Genomic DNA, 18,087 nt, shown 5'->3' on the forward strand with positions numbered 1-18,087 from the left:
CCGGGAAGGTGGAGCGTGTGCAGTCCTCCCAGGGCTAAGCCATCGGGAGACAATCAGGGTGGGTCCTCCCAGCCTGCCTAGGCCATGATGCAGGCTCTTGCTGTCCTTGGTATCTTCAGGGCATGTAGGAGGGCAGGTCTTGGGCTTGCTGCTTTCAACTGATGGGATGTCACTGAGCTCAGGGAGAGGCTCCATTAGTGATGCAGATGTTAAGGCATTCACTGTTTGAGAATGAGCTTGTCCTAACAGACATCCACCATAGACAGCCACTTCTCCACTCAGCTGGGTCTCAGTGATTTGTGAATTTTCTTTATGTATACTGCATATTCATCCATTGTTTGCTTGCCTGTTGCAAAAGTTTGTCTTGCTTTGTCCTTTTTTTAAAGACATAATCTTAATCTTGTGTCTGTGTGTGGGTATGTGCACATGAGTGCAGGTGCCCTCAGAAGCCAGAAATGTTGTCTACTCCTGGAGCTGGGGTTACAAGGACTTGTGAGCTGCCTGACATGGATGCTGGGTTCTGAACTCAGGCCCTCTGTAGAAGTGCTATGTCCTCTCAACCACTGGGCCATTGCTCCAACTGCTAACTCTTGTCATTTAACATTAGCTATTAATTGGGTCCAGTGCCACACAAGAGCTTTCAAAGTCGCACCCATTGGTTATTTTTCCCTTTGCACGTCTTCATTATGTTTTATTTTAAAAGCCATTACTATTGTGAGGTCGTTAAATATTTTCTAAACTTTAACAGTTTTAAAGATTTGTTAATTATATTTAGATCTTTAAATTACTTGGTTTTTAAATTTTCTTCCAGGCAATCATCTAAGCACTATTTATTTAATTTGATGTTGAATTGACTATCTCATGGGCCAAGATGCCAACTGCCTTCCTCTCTACCCTTCTCAACCCCCTAGGATTGCCAGTTTGGTGGCTGTGGGCACAACATGTCCTGCTCTGCCCTCTGGTGTCTGTGGACCTGGCTTCCTAAAACCTTGTGGGGAGTAGGAAGCATCCCAGGCATCAATTCTTCACCCTTCTGCAACTTGGTGTTTTATACCTAGAGACAGTGCTGCAGGTGCTGGGCCCTCCTCACTCTGAGAGGCTAGTTGTTGAGCAGTATTTGCATTTCTCTCAGGAGACTGCTATATCAGGCTTCTGTCAGCCAGCACTTGCTGGCACCCGCAATAGTATCTGGGTTTGGTGATTGTATATGGGAAGGATTCCCAGGTGGAGCAGTCTCTGGATTGTCCTTCTTTCAGTCTCTGCTCTATAGTTTGTCTTTGCAACTCCTTCCATGGGTATTTTGTTCCCCCTTCTAAGAAGGGACAACGTATCCACACTTTGGTCTTCCTTCTTCTTGAGTTTCTTGTGGTTTGTGGATTTTATCTTGGGTATTCCAAGCTTCTGGGTTAATATCCACTTATCAGAGAGTGCATACCATGTGTGTTCTTTTGTGATTGGGTTACCTCACTCAGGATGATATTTTTTAGTTCCATCCATTTGCCTAAGAATTTCATAAATTCATTGTTTTTAATAGCTGAGTAGTACTCCATTGTGTAAATGTACCACATTTTCTGTATCCATTCCTCTGTTGAGGGACATCTGGGTAGTTTCCAGTTTCTGGCTATTATAAATAAAGCTGCTATGAACATAGTGAAGCATGTGTCCTTATTACATGTTGGAGCATCTTCTGGGTATATGACCAGGAGTGGTATAGCTAGGTCCTCTGGTAGTACTATGTCCAATTTCCTGAGGAACCGCCAAACTGATTTCCAGAGTGGTTGTACCAGCTTGCAATCCCACCAGCAATGAAGGAGTATTCCTCTTTCTCCACAACCTCACCAGCATCTTCTGACTGGTGTGAGGTGGAGTCTCAGGGTTGTTTTAATTTGCACTTCCCTGATGACTAAGAATGTTGAACATTTCTTTAGGTGCTTCTCAGCCATTCAGTACTCCTCAGTTGAGAATTCTTTGTTTAGCTCTGTACCCCATTTTAATAGGGTTATTTGGTTTTCTGGAGTCTAGCTTCTTGAGTTCTTTGTATACATTGGATATCAGCCCTTTCTCCTTCTTAGAGTTTGGAATGTCACTTCCCCATCTCTTGATGTCACTTCCAAGCCAAGACCTAGAGAACCTTTACGAATTGTGACTGCAGCTGAGTGGATAGTCCTGGTACAGCCAGATACTGGGCAAGGGCCAGCAGCTGCCACTTCTGTGAAAGAGGAATGTTCAAGAGCTTCTAGGGAGGCCAGACCTGAAGATGACAGGTGATGGGTATGGCCCAGGATAATAGCCTATGGTCTGGGCCTGTTCAGGTCTCACCTTCTCAAGCCAAAAAATGAGCACACCGCAGTTCCTCACAGTGCCTTTTAAGGACTGAGGTAAGTCCTGGGCATGCCATGAGCAGACACACAAGAGCTATGGCTGGTGCTAGCAGCCATACCGTGGATGCTGCTGCTTCTGCTGCTATCACTGTGTCTTGCTGCCCTCAGGGAAATAAGACAGTGCTCAGAGAAAGCTGAGGAGACATTGGGTGCATTAGGACTGCTGGAGCCCATGCATGGGTCCACAGGACCTAGGGACATAGCTCACAATATTATTAGTGAGAGGCAGGGGCCATATCCCTGGGTTTTGTGGACTCATCTAAGCAGGCTTTCAATTTATATTCTGAGCCCGGGCCCAGCTACCTAGGGTACCTATGGTGTCAAAGAATGAGAAGACCAGCCACCAGCCCCAAGTAGGCTGTCTAGGGCACCAGGCAAGCTTAAATTTCACCCAAATGTTAAGTCTATCTTTTTAAGTATATAAATATGTATATATCCCAATTGTTGCATAGAACATACCTATGCCTTCCCCAAATCATTGTTTAGCTACAATTCTGATTCAGCCGGGTGTCCTGTCTTTTGATTATTGGATATGTGGTCTCTCTTTGAGGCAAATGATCAGGACAGGGTCAGTACAGAGCCTCAGAACTGCCTCCAGGGTTGAGGTCAGAAGTGGAGTCACAAGCAGGTGGGCACTTTGAGGCAGATTCAGCTGGGAAGGGATGCCTTGGCTGTCAGGATGCCCCATACAGCCAGGAGTGCACTGGTTACGTGGGTCCTCAGAGCACCGAGCTGCCCTCCCATTCTCAAAGTCCTCTGGCCTCCAAAGCCACTCTACATTTATTTTCTGAGTTGTGACCTATGGAGACAGTACTGAGACCCCAGTCTTGGGTTCTAGACCTCTGGCAGTCAGAGGATAGGTAGAACCTCTAATAACTGACTCTATGGATGGACCTCACAGCCTGAGCCAGCACTGACTGGGCCCAGGAACTTGGTGTTCAGAGTAGGGGGTTTGAGGCTCGGGGCTCTTTCTGTTTCCTCTTCTGTCACCTGACAGAGCCAGGAACGTGACTCTTAGCACAATGCCCACAGAAGTCATTATGACATATCCAATCAATGTGTTTTCTAAAACTCTTACGGGTGGGTAACATTGCCTGGGGTGGGAGATCAGACTCCAGCACAGTGACTCTCAACCTTCCTAATGCTATGACCCTTTAATACAGTTCCTTATGTTGTGGGAACCTCTTCCCTCCCCCACCATAAATTTAGTTTTGTTGCTACTTCATAACTGTAATTTTGCTACTGTTATGAGTTTTAATGAAAATAATCTGCAGGGTATCTGGTATGTGACCTCTATGAAAGGGTGGCTCAACCCCAAAGGGGTTGTGGCACACAGGTTGAGAACCACTGCTCTAGAGGCAGACAGCCGACATCCTGCCCAGCTTTCTGAGCACTCCACAAGGCTCTATCTGCTCCCAGTATTTCTCTGTGGCTGTCTCTCCCCATGTGTTTTTTTTTTGGGGGGGGGTTCAGGGTCCTCCTCAAAGCTGGAAGAGAAGGCAGAGGATGGTCACACATGCTAGTTTGTATTCAGCAGGCTCTGTGGCTCCCAAAGGATCTGGGGGTAATTGGTTATGGCTTGCCTTACCTCTCTTGCTTCTCCATAGTAGTTGGGAGTTCAAGGTTTTGAGTCATCTTTAATTGAGAGGAGGGGACAGCTTTGGAGCTGGGGGCAGACTCCTTCTAATCAGCTGCTGTGCATCCAGATTGACTATCACGCCTAGGTGAGCCAGCCAGTGGGTAGACAGAGAACAGAGAGCTCGGATGGTAGGAGAGGGTTCACCATGCCAGCTTGTCACCCCTACGTCCATCTGCTCTGAAGCTGGGAGCTTCAAGTGTAGGATAGATGGAAAGATTTGCCCAAGGTCAAGTCAGGTAGGAAGCAGCATGGAGCTTAGAACCCGTGCTGGCTAGAGAGCCAATTTAGGAAGGAGGTAGCCAGCCTTACTGGCTCTTGAGCCTAGGCCAGCCCAGGTTGTAGGTTCAGACCTGATATTACCCTTAGGCTAAGCGTTGTAGTTCTGTGGAGCTGGAAATCTCACCTGCCGTGTGGACCATTTGGACACATTTTTTGGATACCCAGTTAAGGCCCATGACCTTCAAGTAAGTGAAGAGATCTCCATAGGAAAGACCTATTCTGGCTCACAGGCTCCACTGTCTCATAACCCCCAGGGACTGCATCCCCCCTTCCCCTTTCCCTTCTTGCCTCCCTTCTTCTTCCCTGCAGAGGATGGCAGACACACAGCTGAAATCCTACTGGGGCTGACTCAGCTCCCAGCTGCCCTGCCACCCCTTCCCCAGCACGGAGCAGCTCATTTTGGTGCTGAGCCCTGGGAAGCTGACTCACAAAACTTGGCTCACCCATAATGGGCTGATAATGGACGAGAGGCCTGGCAGGAGATGGGCCCCCGCGTTCCTAAGCATGACACGAGATGCCTCCTGCCCAGAGAACAGCTGTTTCTCATTAGCAGCAAAGTGGGGCTGTAGGCCACCCATCTGCACAGCTGGACACATCTGTGCTCTAGTGTGCTCCAGGTGCAGCGTGCAGGTGCAGGATGGAGTTTGGGCTGGGATCAGAGCATGGGGCCACAGGCCAGTGCACACATGGCACCATCCATACCCTACCTCCAGACTGTCTTCCTCTGTCTCACTGGTTCCTCCTGGACCTTCTATTTTACAACCTCTCCTGGCCTCCACCCTGCCTCAGGTTCTTCCTAGGTCCAACCTCCTCTTGTCTTAGCTTCCTGTACCTGCTTCCCTGCTTGGAGCCAGCAGGGAATCACAGGATTTGGAAAACAGTCTCAGGGGACAGGATATCACCATTGGCCAAGTTGAAAAGAAAGTATCTTGTCCTTTACCTATTTGTCATTCCTCCCAAGGAGTAAGCCTTTCTCTCTAAGACCAAGCAGCTGACTTCTGCCCAAGCTGTGATGGTCCTCAGGAATAAAGGTTTCCTCTTTCTGGACACTTAGAAGCATCCCATAGCAGAGGCAATTCCTAACCAGAGGGTGGGCATTGCAGATTGGCTAGGCTTCCTCATGTGCATCCTCTGGAGCTGAGGTGGGTGGGGTGTGCTCTGCTGGGGTAGCACTAGGTGCTACTGTCTCATAGGGAAGGGCATGACATGGGTAGGTGAGTGCTGAAGACTGGGACACTCCAGCTCTGAGCAACACTCCTGGAGCCACCTCCTCAAGTGCCCAGGTCTCTGCTGAGAAGTGGAATTAAGGCAGCATTATGGAAAACAGTGGTCAGAATCAGAATCCCCAGTGTGCCAAGGCTGGTTCTGGAAGATAAAAACTGTCTCAACTCCCAAAGATGATTGACAGCTGGAGTGTCATCAGCAGATGGGAGCCTGTCCCCATTCACAGAGCACATAAAGACAGGGAGAGCAAGGGTGGGATGAGCCATCTTCTTTACCCCAGGGTAGAATAGACAGAGGTTCATAGAAGCCCTATAGAAATAAGTCTGTGGTTCCTATCCCAGCAGGCTCCATCACTCCCTTGGCACCTGTATGTTGGGTACCACATGGAGTATATTGAGTAACAGCCTAATCCCATTTCACTTAGCCCTGCTTCAACAAGCCTCACTGAGTAAGAATGTCAGCTCATCTCACAGGTGAGGATTCTGAGATCCTACTGGAGCACCTCCCTGCTCTGCTCCATCAGCTGCCTCCAGAGAGCACCTCTTTTTATGACCACACCAAACTGCAGAGCTTCAAAGAACAGGTATGACCTGTGAGGCCTTGCCTGAGTTGCCTAAGACATTGGGTGTGGCCGAGGAAAGACTCTGTAGGGTGCAGTGGGTGCCCAAATATCTGGTCACCCAATGGGAGCCTTGAATGCCTAGGCCTGGAGTCAGAAATTTGAGTGCATGGGGTGCATTGGACCAGTGGGTTGAGTGGGGTGTGGTAGGGAAGAGGCATGGGTCCAGCACAAGAGCAGAGGTTGTCACATAGGAGCTGTCTTTTCCTATATCCCTTTCTTGGGAACATTACATCTGTGCCCTGTTTCTGCAACTAGGTTCTGAGACCAGGTGGTACACCAAAGGAGGGTCCCAGGGACAAATTTCTGGGTAAGGCTTAGCCATAGGCACACGGGAGGGGATCATTGAGAATGAAAGCGAGTGCATGGGAACTTTCTGGGGAGCTTCCGATCCCCCCCCCCCCCCCCCCAGGTTCTGGTGACTCTGCTTAGGTAACTCTCTAGGAACATCATAACTCCAATCAACCTTCTGGACTGGGCTACCCTGGAGTGACAGTGGAGGACAGGCTGATAGGACTCCCTTCAACCCCACTCCTCTGAAAATCCTCTGTATAGCAGCCTGGATTCTGCAGGGTTCTGGGAAGAAGAAAGCACGAGAGACTGGTAAGCTATGAGGCTAGGGGACTTCCTGCTTTCTGGTGGCAGCTGTGGTCCTCTTCCTGGCCCTGTGGATGAGGTGAGAGGATGAGAACTACCCTGTATCCTTGCTTTCCTGGTGCACAGACCATACCTAGATAGCCAAGTCCTCCGAATACTGCCTGCTCCTGCTGTGCTTAGATATCTTGATGGGCACTCTGCCCACTTGTGGTGATTCTGAGAAGGGGTCTGGCGGACCCGTGTTATGGATGAGGAGATAGACTAAAGGAGAAAAAAGGACACTGTGACAAATCAGGGTTGCTTAGGTGCCAAGGCTTGTTCTCCAGGTCCCACAGTCTACAGTGTAATGCCCAGGGAGTATAGGATAGTGTTGGTTCTGAGATCAAGTAGCACATCATCATGTTCTCCTGCCACGCTACCTGGACGTTCAAGGCCATGGTAGGTGTGGCATGCACAGTGTTGAGACTATGGGAGTTATAGTGTTGGTGTGTGGGGTTGTGGGTTCTAGTGCGACTTCAGCATCCCATCACATTGGCTCTGCCTGGCCTATTTTGAATGCTGGGCTTCCTTGGGACCAAGAGTTCCTAGATAAAACCTATATGGATGCTAAGGATGAAGTCTCCTGGATGGCCCAGGAGACAGTGTAAGCATTCAGGGCCTTCTCCTTGTGTCTGACACTGCTGTAGCAGGTATATGGGGACTTGAAGGAATTTTCTTGATTGAGCTCCGCACTGTTGGCCAGCAGGTAGATAGCTTTCCTCAAGTTGGAAGCAGCCCTTGGGGGGCCCAAAGGACTGAGGACTGAATTTGTGATTCCCCAAGACAGTGTGTCACCATCAGGCAGGGGCGACAGGGGCTGCCTGCTCTCAGGACTTCTTCCTAGGAGAGGGCTAGTTGCCAGGTCCTCGTTCCCGCTGCTGATGACCCGCGACCAGCTCTGTTGCTCCAGATGTTGAAATTCTCGGCTTTTGATAATCTGAGATTCTGGACTCTTAAGACAGTGTCAAAGATTAGGTTTATGTATTTTTACTTCAAGCTTAGTCAGAATAAGAGTGTCTCAGAGGATGGACTCTTCCAAAATTCTGCCACCGGAGAAGCTGAGTTGAGAGACTAGACAGCGGATGCTGCTGAGGGCAGTGCTTCCTCCAATGCCGGCTCTCTAATTCTGTATCTCTGTGAGGTGGGTGGAGGAGTAAAGCGGCTTGGGAGGGACAATGCCCTGGCTGATGGGCTGCCAGCTAATCTTTCCTTTGAGGGGCTTTGATGAGCTCTGGGCAGCCTGGCTTCTGAGTGCAGCTGCTTCAATCAGAGGGGAATTTTGCTGAGCGCTGGGGATTTGGGGCTCAGAGGAGCTAGTAGCAGCTGCTCCTGGGGTGATTAGGATCTGAAGGAGGAGGCAAGGCGCCCGCAAAGTGAGGTGTGAGCGCCACAGCATGTGGAGAGACATGAGCACTGCACTGCGGCTGGAGAACCCAGGTTGCCTTGGGCTGTGCAGGGCTCCCTTCTAGGTGTCCTGAGTGCCTCAGGCCACTCCCCCTTGACACCCATTTCACAGGAATAAACCTCAAGTCTCACAGCGACAGTCTGTTAGGCTGGCAAAGCAGCCCTAGAGGTACAACTTTCACAGTTCTTTTCTGTCTGCTGTGTCCTAGCCAGGACTTGTAGAGACAAGTCTCTGTCTTTCCCCAAGGAGGGCAGACATGGGGACTGAACATGGGGACACAAGCTGGGGAAACTTCCACTTGGGTCAAACTCTGTTTTCTAAACTGAGACTTGAGCGGAATGTCAGAGCTAAGTTGATGGCAGGATTCTTAAACTTCCCTGTACCTCACACATCCTTAATTCATGCATGTTGTTATTAATTCACTTGTGAATTCCTGCATTCATTCATGCATACATACAAGTATGCATGCACATCCTCAGTTCCTTCAGGAACATATACATATTTGCTCATGCATTCATTCATTCATTCATTCATTCATTTATTCATTCATTCCTGAAAGCATTCATTCATTTAATACCAATCCAAGGCAGTGACTGGACTGAGATACTGAGATATTAAGTATCTTTGGGGTTTTTAGTTCTGTGTGAAGTTGGGAGTCTAGACAAGGGGAAGTGACTCTGGTGGCTAGGGCCAGGTGCTGGTCTCAACTCGTGGCACCATTATGCTGGAAGCTTGCCTCAGTGAACTCTAGGAGAGAGGGAAACAATGGATGGAAGCCAGGTTTTCTGGTGAGGCCCCCCTCACATCTCTGGAGCTCTTTCCTAAAGCTGAGCCAAAGCCCAGAGTGGCAAAGAAGGTCTCAAAGGCTTTAGACATGTCCTGGGAGCACCTCAGAGTTAAAGCTTGTATCCTATTGACCTTGTGTTGTATCTATACCCATCCTGGTCATCAATAGCTGCTGCATGGCACGTGGAAACCCTTTTCTGGCAGTTGTCCCCAAATTTACGACTGTTTATTTGACCTTTGCATTTGTTCCCAGAAAGCCTGCAGCACTCAGCCTCCCCCAGCTCTTAGTCCTTGGAGCTTCCTGTCCTGATGGCACTTGGTATGTAGAGAGGTCTCCTCAGGGCCCTACTCCCATGCTACCCACCCAAACTTCCAGTGTGTGGTCACAAAGTTCACACTCGGCCTTGTGCTCAGACCCTAGTGGCCTAGACCCAGCCTACATACTTATAGTGTCTCTCAGGCCTAATGTTCTCATGCCTCTCCTAGTACTTTCCAGATTTTCCAGAGGTCATGTCCCAGATGCCTCCTGGCACTGGAAATGGGGAAGCACCCACCTTGCCACAGCCACCCTCATCTGAAGGTATTCCTGGATAGGAAGACAAAGCCAGGGTCACTGATTCTGCTGTAACCAGGCCAGTCAGAAAAAGCATGGTGTGGACAGGACTGGGGACCTACCCTGGATGGCAGTGGCGTTGAGACTCTCTGGGCATGTAGCCAGCTAGCTGGCCCTTAGCCAGATGTAGGGATCACCATCCAGACAGACCACAGACCCTATAGAAGATTAGAAGAGATATCAGGTGGCTCTCAGACGCTTAGCTGGAGCTCAGGTGTCCAAGCTGGAGGACTCTACTTCTTAGGGTGGGCAACTTTGAGAAGAGGAAAATCTGGCCAAAGATATCCATGCTACCTGCTGGTCCCACACTGCCCTTGAGAAAGGAGGGTAAGCTGTGTGCCTTCTGCAGGAGTGTCCTGGTGTGGGACTAACAGCAGACCTGAGCCACAGAACCAGGCCCCAACTTTGCCAGTAGCAGTAGTCAGGCCCATCCTGAAGGCTATGATCTTTCCTATAAGCGCCTCATGAGATCAAGGTAAAAGAGATCGTTTGTTAGTGAGGTAAGCATGTGGAGTTTGAGTACTCAGTCTAGCCTGGACTTTTGCAAGGGTAACGGCTTTGACAGAGGAGCTGCCTCAGGTCTGCTAGTTGGGGTGAATTTGGAAAGGAAAGAGGCTTTGGCCACCACTCTGTACCCATCCTGTGCAGGGCAAAGGAAACCAGTGTCATGCTGAGCACTGGTTCTGGCCTTTGGGTGCCAGAGATGGGCTTGGAGGCACACAGCCTTCTGCTGAATTGCTCCCCAACATGGATCTCCGGCTTCCAGATACTCTGCCGCTGGTAGATTCTGTCCAGGGCTGGACCTCACTCTGCAGGGAGGATGCCCTTTGTGATCAGAAGGGCCCTCCAGAGACTGAAGGGCTGTCCCTTCCACTCCTCTCCTCCAGGTGATGTGCCTTGTCTGGGGAGTAAGGTGGATGGCTCTAGCTCCAGGGAAGAGCCGCTTAAGATGTACCCTGGCACTAGGCTCTCTAATTCCCTCTCTGAGGCAGGCTGAGATGGAAGAGCAGGTGTTTCCAATTAAATGAAGCCCTTCAATCTCTCCCTGGGCTGTGACTCGGTGTGGGACTCTATAGGCTCATTCATTGGCTGTGAACTCTGCTCCTCCACCCACTCCATGTGGGGCATCCCCAGGCAGGCTGGCTCTTCTGCTGAAGTTGCATATCCCCATTTTGCAAAGGCACTCCTGGGCTTTCCTCTCCTCAAGTCCTCAACTCAGGCTCCCCAGCTGGTCCTCTTCTGCATGCCAAGGACACTGGGTGGGTCTGGACAGCCAGGCTTGCTTAGGTCACGGTCACCCCAAAAGGGTTGAGATGCAAATGAGCCTGGCTCTCCGCTCTCATGTGGGCTGATGTTTTATGGCTGCATCTGGCCCAGGGAAGGATTTGAAGGAGGGAGGCAGCAACGGGGCTCTGTGCAGCACAGGGAGCAGCCTGGCATATTTACAACCCTTGCAGGCTTGGTTTCCCGGCTCAGCTGTCAAGCCCGTCAGAATTAGCACCTTCCACAGTGAGAGGTGAAAAAAAAAGGTGCATGGAGCCAAGGGCTTCACCTGGTGCCTGCCAGAGTTGCAGGTGCCTTGAGGGGAGGCACCTGAGTTTGTTTTTCAGGAGTAGGAGGAAGGTCATCCAGAGAGTGATGTGGCTTGCACAGCTCACCTGGCCTGAGGGTGCCAGCTAGCTCCTGAAACATAATTGCATGCAGACTAAGTTGGCACTGGGCAAATGTTCCACTCCCTTGGTGGGCAGTCTAATGGCCAGTCTAGGTATCATCTTGAGGTTGGCATTTATGTGAAGGGCTGGCTGGACAGGAATATTTGGGAAACACAGATTCTTGCTTTTTGCAAGGCTGGATGCCCAGCACTCTGAGAGCTGAGTCTGCATTGCTGGGTGGGGGTGGGGTGGAATAGAAGAGCCATCTACAGAGGGTGCCCACACATAGCCATGTAAGATAGAGGTTCCTTCTCATGACTCCTCTGCCAAGTGCTCATCACCCGGCGGGCAGAGGCTCCGAGAGCATCATGAGTGTCGATCCACACACATTCAACTAATCACATGTTTCCCAGAGGTTGACTGAACCTAAGTGAGCTTCAAGCACCACTGGGAGAGGGGGTGAGGGGGAAGGGGAGAGAAAGAGAGAGACAGAAAGAGGCAGAGACAGAGAGACAATTAGAGACAGAGAGACACAGAGAAAGAGACAATTAGAGACAGAGACAGACAGAGACACAAATACAGAGACACAGAGAAGAAGACAGACAGAAAGACTAAGACAGAGACAAAGACAGAGACAGATGGAGAGACAGAGACACAGAGAGATAGAGAGACAGAGGCACAGACATAGAGACAGAGACACAGAGATGGAGATACAGAGACAGAGACACAGAGACAGACAGAGAAACAGAGAGACAGAAAGACAGAGGCAGAGAGACAGAGACAGAGACAGAGAGCATGTGCACACTGCTCCACCATCCTGAGTGGAGGAGGAGGAGGAGGAGGAGGAGAAGGAGGAGGAAGAGGGAGAGGGCCATGCGCAGCCTCCAGTTGGAAAGTCAGACTTAGGTAAGTCCTGGGCAGCTGGGAGAGAGAGGTGGTTAGGACACTGAAGGTGTGTGCCACAGTATAGCAAGCAGGGAGCTGAACAGCATTTCAGTTTTGAAGGCTTTGAGTGATGGGATCAACCTTGAGCTTTTTGCAGGAGCTGTAGATCAGCAGGGGAGGGGCGCAGGGAGGGAGGAAGTCAGGGCTCTGGCTTTCTTTGAGGCTGGGAGAGAGGAGGAACAGCACAGGGGACTGTTATTTGGACCTTTGATTTTATTCTTGGATTTTGCTCTATTAAACAAACAGGGCTTCCCCGAGGCATCTGAGCATCCATCAGGTGAACCTAAGAGGCCTGGCTGACAAAGATCATCTGGCCTGTTCTGGCTGGTCTCCTTAGTCCAGGCTGCACAGAGGACCTCTGGGAAGGGAGAGGAAAGAGGGCAGAGGGACCATTGGGTAGGGAGAAAAAGCCTTTTTGAGCACCGCAGGGTTGTGTGAACTGGGATATGACAGGGCTCATGTACCAAAATGAGCCACTCTGTGAACAGGGAGTTGGGGGAGGGGAGACAAGGATGCAAGCAGAGTGGGTCAATGGGCCCAGACCAGGCCCACTTCCCAAGACTTCTTAAAGATCATGGATAGGAGACAAAGGAAAGATCCCTGGGGACCAGAGCCTGAAGCCTGGAACCGACTAAGGTTCTGTAGGTAGAGTAGAAGACTCAGGGTCACATGTTAAGACTTAAGAAAGTCACAAAAGAGTATAGGAAGCAACTGTGCCCAACAGTCTCCACCCCTTAGCTCTGCCCAGAGTCCCTGCCCAGCCCACTCAAACAGGGTTCCCGAGGACACACACATGAGATTGAACGTAGCTGTGCAGAGCTCCCCACGTGCTCTTGTCACATGTGAGCAGCAGTGAAAATCACTAAGGAATTGTTCCTTCAGCCCAGTGTCCACACAAGACTGAGTGACCCTCCATACTGACACATCATAGCCTGTGAGGCTCAGCATGGTCAGCCTGATGCCCATTGATAACCAACCACACTTGTTGCCTCCCCATCCTCTGCCCATCCTCCATGCATCATTCTAAGACACGGCCATCATGGTGTGCTGGCTAGACATAGACAATGTGTGCTCAAGGCTCCAGGTGAAAGCATCTCAAGCCCATTTTTGCCCTGCGCCATCATAATGCGAGGAAACATGATTGTAGACTCTCCCGGCAAAGGTCTCTGCCCCTGCCTGCCACTTCCCAGGAGTCCCTCGGGACACAGCAGGAGAGCTAGCAACTCCTGCAACACTGCCTGTTGACAACTCCCTACCCCTCCCCAGCCCCCCACCCCCGCAGGCTCTCCTGAGGGACTGCAAAGGGGGTACCATTTAGCGCCGTAGATGCTAGGAGCATATGCTGTGCTATTTCTGTTTTTCAATAAAAATCAACATTAAAAATTTTTTAACAAAGCACCAGGCACCACGGAGAGCAATTAACATCACATTATGGACCAAATGGTAGCTTCTCAAAGGCGTGCAGAGGCAGCTGCCTCATGTTGCCTGCCTGACCCTCCTCCATGACTCATGGCCACGTGCTGTGCTCTGTGCAGGCCAGACCTTTCTGCCACTGCCAGAGCTTGGAGGGCACAGGTAGGACTTCCTACTGCTGAACAAGGTAGAATGGTCTTTCAGATCTTTCATCCCCCAAAGCAGTATTTTTGTAGAGGGCTTGTTAAGTGTCCAGACCTAGAGGAAAAACTCACCATCAATGACCAGAAATTGGGGTTTTTTGTCCTTGGCCTAGAATCACAGTTCAGTCCGTACTTGGAGATTAGGGTACAATGTGACCAAAGATCAGGACTCACTCTAGGATCTGTTTTATTATGAGGATCAAGGCTAAGTCTATAGTCATGATCAAGGCTAGGAGTATAGGTAATCAGGCCTCAGAATGAAATTTGGTTTAGAGCTGCATGTGACATCTGGTTCAAAGTTCACAGTGACCAGGCTCACACACAGATCAAACCGAGATCTATATCATGCCTCCATGTGAGACTTAGAGTCAAGGTTATCAAAGCTCAGTATGTGATCAGGGACCAGTGTGTGAAGGATTGGGGCTTAGTCAGTGACCCAGACCAGGGCTCAGCCTCTTTTACTTCATCCCCAGCCCCAGTGGTGTTATTTCTGTCCCTTAACTATACCAAACACAAGAATCTTTTCAACCTGCACATTTCTATAACCTGCTCTGTTTCAATTCTCAGCTGAAGTGTTGTGTCCTCAGAGACCAATCCTGGCTACTCCCATGGTACCTTCTTTGTTTCCTTCAGGATACTCATTGTAATCTGGTTACAGAAATTCCTTCAAAAGATGTGGGCCAGCAGCAGAGATGGGGTGAGATCTGAGAGTTGGCAAGAGAGCTGTGCGAAATGGCGCTGGTCCTGTTTTCTGCTTCTTTCTGGCCCCAGGCCCAGCTTGGGATAGATGGTGTTGCTGGTGGCCAGATGGGCCTCATTGGACCCCCAGCAGGATGGGCTCCCCTCCACGGCTGGCCTTCTTCTTAAGCCAGGCCTCCTTGGTCAGCCTGGCCTGCCTGGGCTCTGGTAATGTCGTGTCCTGGCAGTATGGGACACTCCACTGGGCAGAGGAGGGAAGTCTGCTGTGAGACATCATGGTGGTTTTTTCTAATCCACAGGGAAATATAAAATATAATAGAATTGACATTTACATAAATGTTACCCCAAATAAACAGGTGTTAGTAGTTAACTATATTAGCTTGCTATCTCTTAGAGTGACAGAGAGAGGCCGGTAGCAGCCTGCCTCTGACCTCCAGGCAAAGACAGCCTCCAAGCCAGTGTTCATACACGAGCAAAATTAACACTGCTCTCCCTCATCAAGGAAACTTATTTTTGCAACAGACGGAGACTATTACAGAAAACACCACCAATCAAAAATTGCACAGTTATGGAGCCTGGTCTGAACAGACAGATCTACAAAACCACGAACAGTACCTAAGGCTCATGGGACATTGCAGACGGTGGGCTGGAAAGACTTGTAAGAGCCAGAGGATCAGGGAGTTTGTTGTGTGGTTGTCTCCTAATAATGTCAGAAGCCACAGCCAGCAGGGCTCACCAACAAGACTGCCTATACATGATCTCAGTAAGGACAGCTATAGACATGCTAATGGGGGTGGGTAAGACCACAAGGCTTCAACCATACACAAAGAACCATAGGCAGCTAAGCAATGCCAAGAGTGGGAGAAATAGTCTTCCCCAGAGAAGAGCGCACCAATCTGTTAACCAGCACCAAATGATCATCTCTGAAGATGCAATTAAACGTAACACGATACAGACCGAGCAGGTTATATTTAGGAATACATGTGTATAGACATGTATAAATCTACTAGCAGTTGATGAAAAAAAAAAAAGAGGTCATGAATTTGAAAGAGAGAAAGGAAGGAAGGAAGAGAGAAAAAGCAATTGGAAATGTTTGGAGGAAGAAAAGGGAATGGGGAGTTGATATAACTATATTATGATCTTAATAAAAGAAGTAAAAAATCAACAATATTCTGTGCATCGAAACGTGCACATACGGAATCACCTCGACAAACCTTTGGTCCTCATTTTCCTCTCTGACAAATCACAGCTTGTAGCTTGAATACAGGAAAGTATCGAATAACTTCCAGAACTTGCCAGGAAGTGTTACTGTTACTAGCCATCTCGGTGAAGATTGAGTGATTTCTGCATCTCAGGGATCTGCCTATCTACCAACTGTGGCAGTGGTCCTGTTTCTCCACATCCATGCCAACGATCAGGTTATCAGTGTTCTCAGCCCTTGTCAATGGATGGACGTGATGATGTGATGGACGCTGCCATCCTGTTCCACTCTAACTTCCTGTGTGGACCACTCCATCTCCCACCTGTGGACCACCTGCTTCATCCTGCCCCTGGCACCACCTTTATTCAGCTTCTGAAATCTCTCTGTCTATTGTCATGCCCCATCCTGAGATATGTTGAAAACATTCTCCCATGCTTTTCACAAAATGCCTTACAGTTTTGCATTTCACGTACAAGTTTTTCCATCCATCTGGAATTTATTTCTGTGTTTGCTGTGAGATAGACATCTAAATTTATCTTTCAGATAATTTCTTCTTTGCCTTCTGTGACACGCGTTGAGGTAAAGGTTTGAAGTATGATTTCATGCACATGAATTCTTGTGGAGTGGCTATGAGCCTTCAACATCAGGAGAATCAAAACAGAAATTGTTTGTGCCCCTCGCCCCGGGCCTGTGAATCAGCACATGGACTTGGGAACACACGTTCAAACCACACACTCTCAAGAAGCCTATGGCTAGCAGGGTTGACCTTGGTCCTGAGGTTGTGCTGGTGTTTATTGCTGTAAAGCCATGCCCCTCTCCTTCTTTACTGTTGCAGCAGAAGTCCCAGTTCAGCACCCCAAACCCCAGTTGAGGGCTACAAGAAACACATGGAAGCATGTGAAACTCTCTGGCATGGGGACTCTGCTTCTTTCCCTTCAACTTTTCTTATTCAACCTATGACAGCTATGCAGAATGCGAACGTCTCCTTTAGATTTGGGTCACATCCATGCTAACACCATTTTTTTTTATACAGCCACTCAGGCTGCACTGGCCCTGTCATAAGGAATTCCTCAGCTCTTCACTGCAGCCTGGAAGGCTCTGTGTGGTACCTTCGCCAGGACCTTCCCTATAATCTGTGCTTTAGGCTTGTCTTACATCACACCTCCTCCCCAGCCCCTGTCTGAATTGTCTTGCAAAGAGCCTCACTTCTTACAGAGATGGTTCTAGACACCAAGCCATGAGTACCTGGCTACTCATTGCAGCTGAAGTACTCAGCTGGATACTCAAACCCAGGAGTGTATATGTGCACTCAACCCATGTGCATGTCTGTATCTGTGTCTGTGTCTGTGTCTGTGACTCTACTCCATCACCATGTACACTGTATTAGTTCCTCCATTGCTTCTCTGTGATGTATGTCCCTTGGGGGACAGTAGGAACAAGGGTACAATGCCATCCATTAAGCTCCTCCATGGGTTTTGTCAAGTGGCAAAGTCACATGGCCACATGGGGCAATGGAAGCCTGGGCTATAAAGCCTTTCCAGCCAGCTGGAGGAAGGGTGTCAGCCCTGTTAGGAACTGCCTCTAGAGGTATCAAATGGGGACCCCAGTCCTTCAGCCACAAGGCATTGAATTATCTCAAGGCAAATGAACTTGAGAGAGGACCTAGATTCCAGAAGCTCCAGGGGAGCAGCTATCCACACCCACCAGGACTCCCGCCCACAGGAATAGAAACAGCATATCTGTGCTGTTAGGCAACAGTGTGGTAGACACTTGCTATGAGTGGTAGATAACCAACATAGGCCAGCCCAAGTCCCCCAGCAGCCTCTGTCCTCTGGGACTGTCACTTGGTCACTGACCACAGAGCCAGAGATTTCACCATTTCTCTTTAAAATGCTTTCATTTATTTACTCTCCCTCTCTCTGATATGTGTGTGTGTGTGTGGGGGGGTGCTGCAGCATATATGCAGAGGTCAGAGAATAACTTCCTGTAGTCATTCCTCTCCTTCCACCTTTAAGTGGATTGAAATCGGATTCCTAGGCTTTTGTGGCAGGTGCTCTGACTACTGAATCACTTCCTTGGTCCCCAGACCTTTCTTATGAAGGAAGAAGAATACTTAAGTGTAACCAAATGAGCAGTGCAGGAGAACTTCAGTCTCCCTTCGTGAGTGTTACTGTGCCCACAGAAGGCTGAGTGCATGTTGGTGCCACCTCTTATCTGATTCTGTGAGCAGTGTCCACCACAGAAGGGGCTGCATGGATGCTGGGACTCTGATCTCTTTGATCAGTGAGAGGGCAAGCATCAGGGCCCCTGCAGTAAAACGTTTGAGGTGTGTCTTAGTCAGGGTTTCTATTCCTGCACAAACATCATGACCAAGAAGCAAGTTGGGGAGGAA

Source organism: Mastomys coucha, unplaced genomic scaffold, assembly GCF_008632895.1.
Source record: "Mastomys coucha isolate ucsf_1 unplaced genomic scaffold, UCSF_Mcou_1 pScaffold11, whole genome shotgun sequence".
NCBI lineage: Eukaryota > Metazoa > Chordata > Mammalia > Rodentia > Muridae > Mastomys > Mastomys coucha.